Genomic DNA, 16247 nt, shown 5'->3' with positions numbered 1-16247 from the left:
AAAACAAAAACGCAACAATGTCATTAAACAGACACAACAATTATAAACGAATACAACAATGCCAAACGCAAGAATGTCAATAAGCAGACAACTAAACTGTTTATTGACATTGTTGTGCTGCTCTCACGGCAACACGTCACAATATATATTTCCTTTGTGCTGCAATACAAATTAGTGTGAGGTGAAAGTCTTCTCCTGAACTAAACAAGAGAAATTGTGGTACAGTTACTTTGAATTTCCTATTATGGGCTTTACAGAAAACTATAAAATGAGATATTGTGTATTCTATGCCTTTGTTGGTAGTATAAAATACTCTTATTGAAACCACACTCACCTTTTGCAATTCTTTGATTTGAACATTTATGAGTAATTGTTTAACTTCATCTGAAAGTGATCACACTGTTTTTTTTAATGATGCTCGCAGATATAAGTGTCAGTACTTCTTGAAATTTTAATTTGTTGAAGAGAATTTTATTTGCAATAATTACATGTTTATACTTATTCTACATGTATAATTTTGAATACACAACATGAACTTCTATTTAATATTTGAATTAAAAGTTTTGATCTAGGACCACTCTGCCAATAAAATGGATTCTTTAGGCAGGGCCACTGGGGTCCACTCCCAGAGTGGTGTCACTATTTCCAGGCCAGCTCATTTATTTTCAGGAGCTTTCTCCCCAGGAAGGAGAAGAGGCCACTCAGAGACTACTCAGTTCGATTGCAAAATGCATGGAGATGTAACAGCTGACCACGTATTTACCCTTCGTAGCATGTAGTTTGGCACAGGCAACATGCGTATGAGTGTAATGGTCTATTGCAATTTGCCATTCATTTTCTCATCTGTGGCTTCATACTTAATAATTTCATTCATGTTTTATTTATTTATCTTTGTTTATACCTTTAACTACCCACGTTTTATAGCGTTGAATGGTAGGATAATTTATGAAAGGATGTGGAAAGAGTGGTTATGGCCAATTTAAAATTACTGTCAGAATTTTCCTGGAGAGGCCTCTGGAAACCACAAGAAATATTGTTCAAAATAACTGGTTTGTGGAAGAGATTTGAAACGACAGTCTCTTGTGTTGAAGCATGAATGATAACTTCTCAACTATGATGGTTGGTAGTCATGAAATGATTTATAAAGCAACTTAAATAAAAGTTCATGTTATAGCTGAGTGCGTGGTATCAGATGTTTGTAAAGATTTTATTCATGTACTTTTGTAAACATGCCTTTGACCTATTGTGTACCTGATCACAGGAGTTGAAGTTTTTTGAATTATTTTACTAACATAAAAAGTTATTTTTATGCCCAAGAGTGTCATAATTACAAGTAATTGTTTATGTAGCTGCCATTTGTTATTTAGCAACCACAAGACAATTCTCAGTGTCTGTCCATACTCAATCTCCCCATTTTGTGTAACACGATGTCTGCATTGACCCTTTCCTCTAAATGCTAGAGATCGCAAATTTTTATTGAATGGGCATTTTCTTAATGCAAGCTTTCTCACGAAAAGAAATTTAATGAGGTCAGATAGGACTTGTAGAAGGCTGCACAGTTGGCCCACCATTTGGAATGCAGTGTTTTACAGATGTTGAGCAGTGTTCAAACTCAACGTGTTCTAAATTTGGAATACATTTTTTTTCAGATATGGCAGAAAAGTCACTGCGTTTGAATCAGCGAGTTGAGGTGACTGGGAAAGATGTTTGTGGTGGTAATGCTTATGTTGGCAGTACTGACTTTGCAAGTTGAAAATGGTTTGGTGTTATACTTGATAAACCAAAAGGAAAGAATAATGGGAAAGTCCAAGGAAAATCATATTTTAAAGTAAGTATTCATTCGTGTTTATTTCACATACTACTAATTGTAAAGGTCTTCAGGTTTTTATGATGTGTGGCTAATCTCGTAAGTCATTTCAGATTGTGGTCTTCTGTGTTGGATAACAACCTACCAGACTGCACAGAGTTTGTAGCTAATCTTGCCTCAATTTTTGGATGTGTATTGTGGTAGGAGGGATTTCCATAATTTTGGAAAACCTCACTCTCTCCATGTCTGTTATGAAGTTACCACCGAAATGTAGAAATTTAGATTGTATGCTGACCAGGACGATCAGTAAATGGCTCGTATTTGTTATAAAATACTCGTGTCTTAAATGCAGATATATTCTCAATGTTGAATTTACAAAACAACTTTGCAGAAGTATTCTCAGTGTGTAAATTACAGTACAACTTATGCAAAATATATAACTCCCGTGTTGCTTTTGTTTAAGTGCAAAAAGAACCATGGGCTATTTGTGCGAGAATCACGGCTGATTTTATTAGATGATGATAGTGGTATCCGAATCCGTGATGCTACAAGTACGTCTCCAGGTTCTTTCACTGTTGGTGGAATATCACGATCCGCATTAAGCAGGTGTGTAAATATTTATTTCTTGTTTCTTGGCAACGTATGTGATTTATCTCCTTGTCAGGTTTTTGATTGATATTTTCTGCTCTGTTTTAATCTGCCCATCGGAACTCTCTAAATATGGCAGTTAGTGTGTTAACATTACTTAATTATAAATAACTTTCTATGTCTGTGCATTCGTAGGAAAGCTTAGAAGGTCTCTAAATGCTAGAGATCGCAAATTTTTATTGAATGGGCTATTTCTTAACGCAACCTTTCTCACGAAAAGAAATTTAATGAGGTCAGATAGGACTTGTAGAAGGTTGCACAGTTGGCCCAAAAACCTGGCATAACATTTTCTCTGTTGCTTCTTTCTGTAAAAATGTTGCAGCACCAGCTTGTTGGCATTCCAAAGTACAGTGTTTCCAGTTTCTGGATTTTTTTTACCAGCATACTGCTTTCTTTGGAGCAGTGTTATCATACTGAGAAAAAGGTGGTCTATGCTTGTGCTATGCGATTGTCACAATAAAGTGAAAGGAATGAATATTTCAAGAGATTTTAAACATTTAAAAAATCATGAAAGACTTTTTTTGAGTTACAAGCTGTGTCATGTGGCTGAATGGGGAATAAAACTTATCTTCTGCCAACGTTTCGAAAGCAATCTCTTTGTATGCAAATTATTTTATGAAATGTATTACTTGAAACTGTGGCATTCCTCCTGGCCTGGTGCATATGTGTGTGTATGTATATATGTTACAGTGTATTATATTGGGAGTAGTAAATGTGTTCTGTTTGATTTATGTGTTGGTAACCATCTTGCGGGACAATACCAACTAGTAATGTCCTCAGATAACATGTTTAATATATTAAATAGGGTATAGCATTTGAAAACTTGTAATTTCCTTTCTCTTAATTTATCCCACCAGAAAGTAAAACAAAATGGCACAATATTTGTTTTAAATGTGTGCTTGAATAGTCTAACGGCCTTGCCCAACACAAGTTATAAATTCGGGCACCGCCGTGGTCTAGGAAACACGGAGATTTCCTCCGGGAGCTTCCCCGGTTTCTCCGTGGCATCCCAACAATTACTCCATTCACACACAGAAGAAGGCAATGGCAAACCACTTCTGGATCATCTGCCAAGAACGTATATGAACAGGTCCCAGTCCGAGAAAAGGATGGAAGGATCCTGTTCATATGGACCTGTCGTCAGACAGAACACTAAATAACAATAATTTGACTAGTGGGTTTCGAAAATGTGGAATCTACCCATACAACCCTGGCATACTGGCAGATGATGTCTTCGAGTATGAGCTTGTGCCAGCTCTGAATGGTGGAGATCCTGTTCGTCTTGACTCCCCTGCACCCTCATCAACGTCTACGTCCTTTGAAGAATTGTCACCAGTTCCAGTGGTAAAATTCCGAAGTGACTCCTCTATTCGCAAAGGAAGGAAGAAACAGGAATCGGCTGTTGTAACATCAGCAGCCTTCAGGGAGAAACTAAGAGAGAGCAGACAGAAAAGTGGAAAGCCAAACAGGCGTATTGAAATGAAGACAATTATTAGCCGCCATTCAGAGCGACGGCTCGGGACGGATGTTCCCAGCTCCTCAGGTAACATCAACCGTGATGAAAATTACTGTGGTGTGTGCAGTGCCTACTATTACGATGACAAAGCTGGCGAACAATGGGTTAAATGTCTCGGCGACTGTTTAAGATGGTTTCATAAAACTTGCGTGGAAAATGGAGCAGATAACCAGTTCACATGTAACGCCTGTTTTTAATTTTGCATATTTACTGTTTATTGACATTATTTTATGAATTCAAGTTGTTTCTGTTCAGTAGTTACAGTCTCCTAATATTTCCCATGCACATGTCGAAATCTCCCCAAACACAGGGAGAAGTCGACATTTTGCTTCCATTTCTTTTTTGTTAATTGCACTTAAACTTACCTGCTTTATTATTGTAGTACAAATAAAACATACCTCCATGGATAATATATGAAAATTTCTGTTTTTAATTTTCAAAAAATATTCCTGAAGCCTAGAGTTTTTTTCTTAAGGTGTCGAGATATCCCTAAATTACCCAACTAGCCACTCTAATATTATTTTGCACACTTGTCTGCTGATGGGATATTTTCATGTACTTTTCCTCTTTATTGTATTTACGTCGTCCTCCAATAAATTAACATCATCAGCTTACGCTAATAGCTGATGTGTCCCATTCAATTGCAAACCCTCCTGCCTATCTTGCACTTTCCTGATGGCGTATAAATATAATAAAGTTTAAGTTGAAACAAGACGAAGTTCTCTTGTCATGGACTTTTTTACAAGAAATAAGTGACATGATATGTTGAGCTACTGCCGTAAGTACAATTACAAAAAATACATTCTGAACATTTGTGCAACCATGAGAGTGGGTTTCAAAAGATTATTATTGTCATTAAAAATTATTCTTACTTCAAGCAAGCCTACAGTAGTTAGATTATGTAAGTAAATAGGTTACATTGTCTGTAAACGTAAAGTATTGGTATTCTTCACTTTTAGCTTATCCATGCAAGTTTAATTTAGTGAAAACAAAATTTGTAAAAATCTAATTTACCCTTTTGATTTTTCTTATCAATAATTTCCTTTTTGGGAAGGTCTCCATAATACTTTACCATTACCACATTGTAATTACACCACAATTTGAAAGGATAATTTCCCCTTTCCGTCTATCCTGGACACCTCTGGAAGTTGGACACATTATCATGGAACCGCAAGAGTCCAAGTTAGAGAGGTTTTACTGTATTTGTCAATGTAAGAACGAAAAGTGACTATAAAAGTCGTCCTTGCTGCATACCTTATTAAACTTGAATTTTTTGTAAAACAGGTAAACTCATTTACTCTTAGCAATTATATTAATGAAAGTCTGAAGAAAACCGTTTCATATTACGTTTATTATTGATCAAAGAATATATTTGCGTAAATACAAAGCACGAAATTGGTATCACAGACTAGGTTTTATCTTCGATAACATGCTTGGTTAACTTAACGTTTCTGATGTTCCGTGACCACTCGACTTATAACACGTGCGTAACCAACCATGACAGTAGCTTACGAATATGATCTGAACCAAGAAAAGCTAAACTTTATAATTAAATGTAGGTCGTATCCAACTATATCATATTAATGTATCCGCCTTAAGACATTTTAAATGAATAATAAGCTATAGTGATTTGCCAGGATGTCATTGCCTATGGAAATGACAAAATCGGAAGTACACGCGTCTTCAGGTAGTAGTTCTTTATGTTTAAAGTGTTCGTATGCTTCAATCGAATGTGAAAGGCTTATTTAATTTGATGTCATGTCCAAGTTTTCATTAAGCTAGCCTCCTATTCAGTGGGTACCGGGATCCTTTCCCGGGATTAAAGCCTTGCTGGGGCGTGATGCTGACCACTCACCCCTATGTAGTGCTGAGGTCAAGAATGAGTAGGGGCTATACCACCTCTCCCCCCAAGCGCCTACATGGTGCATAGTGGGACAGTGGGACTTTTAATCTTTACCCATTACTTTATGTGAAGTCTTTATTTAGTCTATTTGAAAAGAAGTTTATAATAATTTGAATTGCACTTGTGTGTGTGTGTGTGTGTGCCTCTATATTTATTTATATTGTATTTTTTATTACTTCTTCCACATGTATTGTCATTTGACTAACTTACAGATCTGGATCCAAGGAATGGAATAATATGTATAGACATGAATCGAGACCAGCGAACAAAGGGATTTGTTCTTCATTCATTATCAACACTGCTGTCAGTCAAACATTTTATACCTTTTACTTTCAGATCACAATGTGATGATACACCTGTTCTGTATTTAAAGGGTACAATTTTAAATGTTGGCTAAGTTTCATGCTTTCTGTTGGTATGCTGGACAAATACCAAGCGATCAAGTCACTTCCTTTCTAGCTCATAGTTTTTGGTCATCCTGCCAGTGGAATCATATTCTGTACTTGATATGGTGTTGATAAATGAAACAAGAAGCTATTTCCTAAAGTAATGTTAATTTTATGAGATTGTTGTAAATGTTTGTGTTCAGTGAGCTAGACTCTGGAAGAATGCTTTGTCGTTACATGTTTGTTACACTCTTAAATAATTAAGCTTTTTGTCATTCAGGGTGATTTATTGCAGTCTGAAAACAAGAAAGATACAAGTGAAATGCAGACTGTGCAGTTATTTAAAAATGTTGTCTGAAAACAGTTGTAGACAAACGTTACAGAATGTAAGTATCACAAACATCAGCAGAGAGCTCTTCCCCAAAATATTGTGCATGTGGCAAACCAATAATAATAATTCAATTACCAGCCAACAGAAACATACTCGTGCGAGAAGTGTCGGCAATCTGTAATTTTCCTAGTATCCAGGAAAATGTCTCTTTTGTGCTAGGTCTGTAAGTTTATGGGGTTTGGCATTTGTTACTTCTCCCCCAAGGACCAGTTGTCTTCATAGAGTTTTTGTGGTTAGGATCAAACTGATGCTATCGACCGAAAATCAGAAAATTTCTATCGTGATTTCTGGTACAGTTGTACTGCACCAATGTTGCGCACAGTTTAGACATTGAATCAGTATTAGCAGACTCCGACATGTGGTCTTTTGGTTCCTAGTATCATAAAACTCTCCCATGTGGCTCCAGTGTTTGCAAATGCCTCTTCCACTTGGTTGGGTCAGACATTCGCAGACTGTGCACATTTATTGCACTGTTAAAAGTGTACTTCAAAGCAGCAGAATTTTTAAAACTATTTTTTTTTCTTCTAATACAAACTCATTCATTACTGCTTTTTTGCTGTAAATTAGTAAGTTTATTTTTTTTCTGTTAATATTGTTTCCAGTACACACACTGACTTTTGCACCTGCATTTGTAGGTGAATGGTCAGGTTTTCATAGGGACAGGAAAAACTGAGGAGCTAGCCAAAGACGCAGCAGCGGAGGCAGCTTTAGCCACATTTTCACCATCGCTGCAGCCAAAAACTCGTCCTGCAAGTCATCCACCAGTTTCCTGTCAGCAGATGGCTCTACCAAAAGAAGTTGCTGACCGCATATCCGGGTGAATAAGTTTTCATTGTTCTGTAGGACACAGGAATACCTTGGAGATGGCTGTCTTCTGGGTTGTAGCATTTACCAGTGTTTCAGAGGTACTTGCTGCCTCTGAAATGTCAGTAAGCTGCTACTGGACTACACTCGCCACAACGAGAACCCCGAATTGTATGCGAGCAAACCTTGTTCGTGCAGTGTTCAGAAGACTAAAGGTTAAAGATTTCAGCAGCTGAGAAACATGCCAAAACCACTGGAAGCAACAAGGTTTCTTTGTATGATATATATTTGAGTCTTAATGTGAATTGATTATTTTGTGTCTAAAAATGCCACTAGATGCTAGTAAGGGAAATGTAAATGCAGAAATAATTAATATATCGTTATATTTTATCAACAGAATGCAGATCAGAGGCACAATACAAAGATATTTAACACACATTTTAAAAATATGGTGAGGTTAAAATTTAAGGAGCAAAAATAACAAATATTCACAGATAAATCAATAGCAGATTTAAGTTCGAAGAATGCATGATGCAGTGAAATTCAGAATCTTTTATCGTTGTGCGTTCTGTCCAAAAATGTAGCATTTAAAACACGAGCAAAGCTGTGACCTTCCCTGGTTTTTGTTTGGACGTGAATCTTGGTCTCCCATCCTAAAGGAAGAAAATTGAAAATGAAAAATAAGATTAAGTGGTGATACCTTGTTTGAATTTGGTATTGAACCTTCAGGTTTCATGACAGGCAGATTTTTTTGACTCATCTTCTTAAAAGGGCCCTGCCCACTAGTGTTCATGTCTGTACAGAGGCAGTTGTGTGCGTGGTGATGAATTGTAGATTATGTTACTGGAAGCTGGACAAAGATTAAAAGCTGATATAAGGCAGGACACTTAGTGAAGATGAATATATTCTGTCTGGTAAATAAACCAGGAAAGTAAGTGAATGCACTACAAAGGTTGGGGCATGCTCCAAATGAAAGTTTCACTTTTATGTGAGATAGATAGTATTTATATTTTCAGAGGTGTTATAATGAACAGAATTTAATAATTTTACTCACTCTGTCTGCTAAACGAATATTTTCTTTCTTCGCCCAGGTTGGTGATTAACAAGGTTAGAGATTTGACTGAAACACAGCCCAAGCTTCAAGGAAGGAAAGTTTTTGCGGGCATTGTAATGACTTCAGGTACTCAGATGGAAGATGCAAAAGTGATTGCTGTGGCCACAGGTACCAAATGCATCTGTGGAGAATATATGAGTTTGTATGGAGCTTCGCTGAATGACAGCCATGCTGAGGTCATTACCCGCCGTTGCCTTCGCGATTTCTTCTACGGTCAGCTGGAGAAGCACATAAACTCAGGTTTGCTTCAAGTTTTTCTGATACTAGAGCAGGGCGCTCCTTTCGGAGCTCCTAGGGGGGGTTAGTCAAGTTTGTAAAACGCAACCAACCTTGGTTAGTCCCGAAGGGGAGTTAGTTTAGTGTCTCATTCAAGTGTTTTAACCCCTGAGTAAGAAACTAAACTAACCCCCCCGAATGGGGGGTTTAAACACTTGACCAACCCCCCGAAAGGTGTTCGTTGCGTTTTAAAATCTTGAGTAAGACACTAAACTAACCCCCGTGTATAAACTAATATTAGGTGATATTGTTGATGACGTCATTTTTTGACGAGAACGATGGCTAATCCTTTCTGAGCGCTTCCTGTAATCTGATATTTTACTTTTTTACGTCGCTGTTCAGAGGTCATCTGTTCTTGGTCAGTCAACTTTCTACGTCCAGCAACACCATTGCTAATCTTCGTGTTTTTTTCTTTTCACTCTCTTATTTTTTGTTGTATACGTTTTTCTATGTTTATCAATGCAACTCTCCCTTCGTTTTTCTTTATTTGTTAAATAGATCTGATGTTTTAGTTCTTTACGTCGCTGTTCAGAGGCCAACAGTTCTTGTTCAGTCAACTTTTTACATTCAACCCCACCCTTGCTAATCTTCGTTTTAAAATCGATCATAAAGTCAGTTTTCATAAGAGTTATCGTAATCGTAATATATCGAACGAGTAGTATTATTAGTATCAGTTTACGTTGTTGCTGTTGGTAATTCAAATACTTGATAACTTCTTTTTTCACTTTTCTGATATTTTAGGCCAACTGTCAATCAATTTTTAATAATGCGAGGTGCTGCTTACAGAGCAGTGATAATGCGACTGGCTTGGTAGTGAAGCGTTATTTGTTTACTCGGCATTGTTGTGTTCCACAACAATGCCGAGTAAACAAATATCTGTTGACATTGTTGATGACGTCATTTTTTGACGACAAATTAGTTGACGACAACGAGGAATCACAAATTTTTATAGTAAGATTATTTTTTACAACCAGGATGTCATTTATTTTGTACAAAAAATCTTACTTCTGTCCCATTCAGCTTGTAAATCAGTTATCTGGTGTACTTTTATTTTACAGTGATATGTTTAACCCATACCAATATATTGATGTTTTTTAATGCAGTGAAAATATACACTGCCACTTTACAGTTGTGCGCGCGTGCGCCCACCCATGCATCATACATTTTCCAGTACTTAATGTGAGGGGTGTGTCTTCATAATTTGTTATGAGATGTCATTTGTTATCTGCCATGTGGTAACACTGCGGTGATTACAAGGTGGTGCGAAGTTAGGCCGGGGCAGAATACACATGGAAGAATGGGGTGAAAGGACATTAAGGGTGGTCACTGTAGCATCTGGGCAGCCTATTTGTATCTTTCCAGAGTTGAGTCATCAGTGACTGTGATGAAGTGTGTGATAGATGACCAGAAAAGCTAAAACAGATTTTGATAGAGTAAAAATTAATTAATTCAGAAGCAAACTGATGAATGAACTCTACAGAAAAGTGTGGAATAAGTGCATTGGCAGTAAGGGACAGAAAAAAGATTTGAAAGATCACTGACTCGGATGCATTTGAATCCTCCGTTTATTTGCTGCAAAGAAATCGTTTTCACATGAATACAAGGTACCCGTCAAATGTAAATTGGTTATGAAGAAGTCGCAGTCTTGTTTGTTAATTGCGCAAAGGATATCATTTGTTTATGTGAATGATAAAGTTATATTTTTATTTTTCTTAACATTTCATTTCAGTTACTTGCCAAGCTCTGCGTCTGGCCTTCAGGCCATGATGAAGTCCTTTCTGGAATAAGCGTTTGAAGAAACAAATTACATGGACAATTTGATTTAGCCATGTATCAGCATAACATATTCTCTTGCTAGTTTTGACTGAAATTGTAACATTTTTTTTTTATAATTTCAGAAACAGCAAAACAATCCATTTTTGAACCTCGACCTACTGGTTACGGCTATCAGTTGAAGGAAAATACAAAATTGCACTTATATATAAGTATTGCACCTTGTGGAGATGCTAGGTTTGTATTGAAACTAAGATGACATGCTTTATTAAACTTTGCTTTGTAAATGCAAGGAAAGCTCCAGATAATGAATGTTAAACGTATCCATTGCTGCATTTGGGTTTTCTTTTCTCCTCCCACTTTTCCGCTCACAGCTCACATTTTTATGTTTGTTGTTCTTCCAGAGCGTAAAAATGTGACTTTTTCTTGGTTGTCAGTCAGAAGACGAAGGGGTAAATAAAATTGAAAAGTATTGATCAGAACAGGACGTAATGGCTGGGATTTGTGATGGTGATGATGAACCTTTGGGTTATGTAAGAAAGTGGCAATGATTGAAGAGGTGTAAGTAGTCAGGAAGGCTGCTGTAGCATGAAGTTAATGTTCATTAATTTCGTGTACCAGATAGGTCCTAAAAACATTTTAAGAAGTTTGAATTATGACAGTTTTCTAAAACATTTTCAGATGAAAAGTTTTGTAGTATAGTGAAAATAAAGTAAAGCTGCGATTCAGCCCCTACTCATGGCTAATCTTGCCACTAGATAAGGGTGAGTACAGTTTCTAACTCCATGGAGCAAAGTGTGCCTTGAGAAACTGGTAACACTTCTGCTGGTTAAGAAATTCCTACCTTTCATGGAGGATGAAAGTTTATTATTGTGTTCACGAGATCTCGTCACTGAACTGTAACAGTTAAAATCTGGGAAGGATGAATTGCAAAAGTTTGCAACCAACCCTTTTCTGATTGGCTTGGAATTAGGCAAATGACATACCTTATACCAGTGTTTACTTCATAGCGTTCTTTAAGGTGTTCAGCTTACAGTTTAGTTGTGACATTTTTTGGCTAATTCTGGTTAAAAGGAAGTGAATTTTTTGTATTACTTTTTGCTTTAATTTAGGATGCTTTATCATGAAATATTTTTCAGATGCCTATTATTGAATCTGTTCATGTTCACGTCTGTTGTGTCTTTTAAAGGATCTTTTCTCCTCATGAGGCTGTATCTCAAGATAAGGATCCAAACAGAAGAGCACAAGGACGGTTAAGGATGAAAGTTGAGCCTGGTGAGGGAACTATCCCAGTGAAGTCAAGTGCCCGTATTCAAACTTGGGATGGAATTACACGGGTAAGTCTTGGTCTTAATCTTAAAAAGTGGAGCATCCTGTTTGCACAAAGCTTTAATTTACAGGTAAGTACTAGTAACATAAGATATAGAGCAGACATAGGTATAAGAGGAGTGTTATAGGAAGCTATAAAATAATGGAGAAATTTTATTTTCCAAATTAGTTGCCTTCATATGCAACATATTTATTCCACGTGATTTTAAGGAGCACATAAAGATTATGTGCCAGCAGATTTCTGGACACAAAATGTGCTTTGCACTATTACAGCATGTTCTCCTATTCAGGATCCAGATCCCAGTGGTGAGTCCATGTTTCATCACCTGTCACTATTGTTTAAAGGGGTAGTATCTGCATCCTGTGTGCAGGGCTTCATCTTTCAGACTGTATTCTGGAGTCAGAATTCTGAGTACTCTACTGACATTTAGCATTCGTAATTTTTCTTAAACAGTGGGGAAAGCACTGCTTATAGAAATCCTGGAACAGATATGGATTTTAATACAAATGTCGTTAGTTATCATAACTTATAGTAAAAGAAACTTAACGGAAAGAATCTTTGGCCACTGAGATGACATTGGTTGTGAAATGTACCAGCTCAGTGGAGGGGACACAGCACACTCAGAATAGCTCAGACAGTGGCTGTCAATGCCACGAACATGTAGGCTTTTAGCAGTGTTCCTGATGGCTCAAGTGTGTGACGCAGAAGAGTTCTGTATGGTACAAATAAATACATTTTGGATCTGTATTTATCATCACACCTGTGTTATTCTTTAAGTGCAAGTGCACAGGAAGGTCTTCATTGTAGCACTACAACTAATTTTCTTCATTATCTTGATTTCAGTTCTTTGGCACTTTGTGTGAGCACAGTGTTCAAGTAAATTGTGCTGGTAATTACCAGTAGGCTGTGAACGGTTAATATCTGCCTGGTATTAAATAAAGCGTGTGTGCAGTGGTTGCCTAACAGCACCCGCGCAGTTACTCGTCCTTGTGTCTACCACTTTACATCATAAGTGTAATTGTAATAATTCAACTCTGTGAATGTAGTTACTTCTTCTTTTAGGACGAGAGATTGCTGACAATGTCATGTTCAGACAAGATTGCCAGGTGGAATGTTGTCGGATTGCAGGAAGCATTACTGTCACATTTTGTTGAACCTGTTTACCTGGAGAGTATTACACTTGGATGATTATTTCATCGCGAATATTTGTACAGGCAAGTGAATTCTTATAAAATTAATCAATTTCTGTCTGTAATTTGTAAGAATTGTCCCGATGATGGAGGCAGCAAGCACCTCTGAAACGTTGGTAAACTACCAGACTACACCATGCAACAACCCAGAAGATAGTCATTTTCATTAATTGCCATGTTTTCAAAATGTTCTTTTGTAGCAGTGTATCTTGAAAATTTTTGAAACTAAATTCTATTTTATGCTGTGTCATGTCACAACTGAAGAACCATTGAACTGATTTCAATAAAATTTTGTATTGGAGGATTTTGTTTATATTATCATCTGTTTATGTTTTTTCCATCTTATAACATTTTAGTTATTTGAAGAATGTTTTAAAGCAGCTTTGTTGCAATGATTGTAATTTTGGCCAGTATTTATGAAAAATATTTGCAAATTCATAATTTTTCTTTGCATTCTGGCAGTCTGTATATAAGGAAATTTGTAAAGTCACTTGTTTCCAGGGCTGTGTGTGGTAGGATTGAAAATATAATCCCAGGACTTCCTCGTACTTATCGACTGAAAAAGCCATGTATGAACCTTATTACTTCACCAGACCAGGAACGTTGTGAAAGTACCGCACCTAAGTACACTGTGAACTGGACCACAGGTTGGGAGATGCATGGTTCGTAGTATTAATTATAATTAATGCTTTAAAATATGGCGCTCCACTCACACGCCTGCTCCCACTGGCTCGGGGCAGGCTACTCCATTCACAACCCTGTTCCTATAAACCTAGCCCCCACCCACACTATTGGCATATTCATCGCCCTGACGATGGAGACAGAATTATCTCTGAAACGTTGGTAAACATCGACCAGACTACACAGCGCAAGAACCCAGAAGAGAGAAATCTTTAAATCTGTGGTATTTCACACAAAAAATCAGATATCCCTCTTGAGAATCTTACAAAAACTTATCCAATATACACTAAGTCATTCTTGTCCACCTATTAAGAGGTACAAGAAATGTCATGAGAATTCTTAATTTTGTACAGGGTGTATTTTGGAGGTTGTTTATTTGGGAATTGAGTCCAAGCAGTTGGCACAGGGCAAAAAAATTTTCATTATAGCTGTATTCCTGTAGGAAGAATGAATTAAGCTATAAACAATCTCAGAAGGAGAAAAGTCTCAGGACATGTAAAACATTGACAGTTCCCCCCCCCCCAAATAAACCACAAAAAAACAAAAAGAACCACTTTGTACCACTCGTGTTTTCTATTCAGAAGGCCACGACTGACTATTGTTATATAATTTTAAATTCTTTGTAGACATTGATGAACGACTCTTGGGCTACAAAGCCACGTCAGGTGGCTGAAGTGAACAAACCATATCTTCTGCCAACGTTTCGAGAACAATCTCTGCTCTCATGATCAGGGCTGCTGCGTAACAAATCTGATCCTTTGTAGCCCATCAGCAAGAGATTTCATTAATTCTTGATTCAAGCAAGCCTACAGTAGTTAGATTTTGTAAGTAATGTCAATGTGGTGGATGAATTTTTGTTACCTGAAGATTTCAAAAACTCCCAGAATGAGTACGAATGGGACCGGATTAACTGCGAGTGGGTGAAGAGCCTACATAGTCTTAACAGAATATAACTTAAAAATCGAAAAGCAAGCAGCGAACATTTTTGCTATACAATGGCCACCTCGTTTCTTACATAACCTTGACTCTTTCAAGAGATAATTAAGGTTATAACAATTACTACAGATATTTTTAAGCCAAAACAAATATTTCAACATACATCGCAGGCTGTACATTCCACTGATTGATCAGTTCGTAATATGAAATCTATGTGCTCTGTCAAAATGTTTCTCGACAACAAACAACTTAAAAGAAAGCTGATGTTTCTACGCGGCCTTTAAGAAGTGATCACCAACCACCAAACAAATTCCTATTACAAATTAATGGATTTGCAGCGCAAGACAAACGGAAATACTTGATTGTCGGAAAACTTAAAGAGGGCAACAGCTTGTAACAAGGCATCAGAAACGTCTGTTGGAAGACAGAAGCAATGGTTCACGGTTAGAATTAATTTCTCATTTCAAGAACTCGCGCAACTTTATTAAAAACACAAACAAATTAACGTATGCACAAATTCTCGAAAGATTCTCTCCTAACAATGAAACATGTATTCATAGTCCTGATGAAAGAGGCAGTGTGACCGCCGAAACGTTGGTTAACATCGATAAGACTACACAGCGCAACAACCCAGAATACAGAAATCTTCATATTTTTAGTCGCCCTGATGAAGGAGGCAGCATGACCTCTGAAACGTTGGTTAACATCTACCAGACTACACAGCGCAACAACCCAGAAGACAGAAATCTTTATACTCATCGCCCTGATGATGGAGGCAGTATGACCTCTGAAACGTTGATTAACATCGACCAGACTACACAGCGCAACAACCCCGAAGACAGAAATCTTCATACTCATCGCCCTGATGATGGAGGCAGTATGACCTCTGAAACGTTGGTTAACATCGACCAGACTACACAGCGCAACAACCCCGAAGACAGAAATCTTCATACACACCGCTGTGAAAACCTCATCGCCCTGATGACGGAGGCAGTATGACCTCTGAAACGTTGGTAAACATCGACCAGACTACACAGCGCAACAACCCCGAAGACAGAAATCTTCATACTCATCGCCCTGATGATGGAGGCTGTATGACCTCTGAAACGTTGGTTAACATCGACCAGACTACACAGCGCAACAACCCCGAAAACAGAAATCTTCATACTCACCGCTGTGAAAACCTCATCGCCCTGATGTCGGAGGCAGTATGAACTCTGAAACGTCCGTTAACATCGACCAGACTACACAGCGCATATTTCAGACAGAGCAACTCACAGCAGCTTTCAATGTTGCCGGCAGTACCAACTTTCTTCTGGACTTTGTCGGTTGTCTTTAAATATTAAAACCAAGACGTTTTGGACATGGATTCTATTTCTCTCTCCAGTTCAATTGACTGTCGCTCTGGTACAACCGCACTTAAAAATTAGTACAAAAACCACCTACGTCTTCTGGGATGTTGTCTCTTAGAAATTATCGGACGTTTCAGAGG

The 16247-nt window shown here is 37.5% G+C and overlaps 1 long non-coding RNA gene and 1 pseudogene across 3 annotated transcripts; both read left to right on the top strand.

The window, feature by feature from the left end:
* Positions 1-126: 126 nt before the first annotated feature.
* LOC110839097 (uncharacterized) lies at positions 127-4391 on the top strand. Of its 3 annotated transcripts, none has more exons than XR_002546335.2 (4): positions 127-219; positions 1650-1828; positions 2271-2413; positions 3313-4391. It is a non-coding gene; the product is annotated as an uncharacterized LOC110839097 (long non-coding RNA). The 3 variants fall into 3 exon arrangements; XR_002546334.2 differs by having other exon boundaries at positions 2778-4391; XR_002546333.2 differs by having other exon boundaries at positions 2271-4391.
* A 2675-nt stretch (positions 4392-7066) lies between these two features.
* LOC110839095 (double-stranded RNA-specific editase Adar-like) lies at positions 7067-13987 on the top strand (annotated as a pseudogene).
* Positions 13988-16247: the final 2260 nt, after the last annotated feature.

The sequence above is a fragment of the Zootermopsis nevadensis genome, unplaced genomic scaffold (assembly GCF_977971745.1).
Source record: "Zootermopsis nevadensis isolate Lab colony 2312 unplaced genomic scaffold, Znev_1.0 Znev_ptg000008l, whole genome shotgun sequence".
NCBI lineage: Eukaryota > Metazoa > Arthropoda > Insecta > Blattodea > Termopsidae > Zootermopsis > Zootermopsis nevadensis.
The sequence above is the reverse complement of the archived record's forward strand: the minus strand, read 5'-3'. Positions and strand labels throughout refer to the sequence as shown.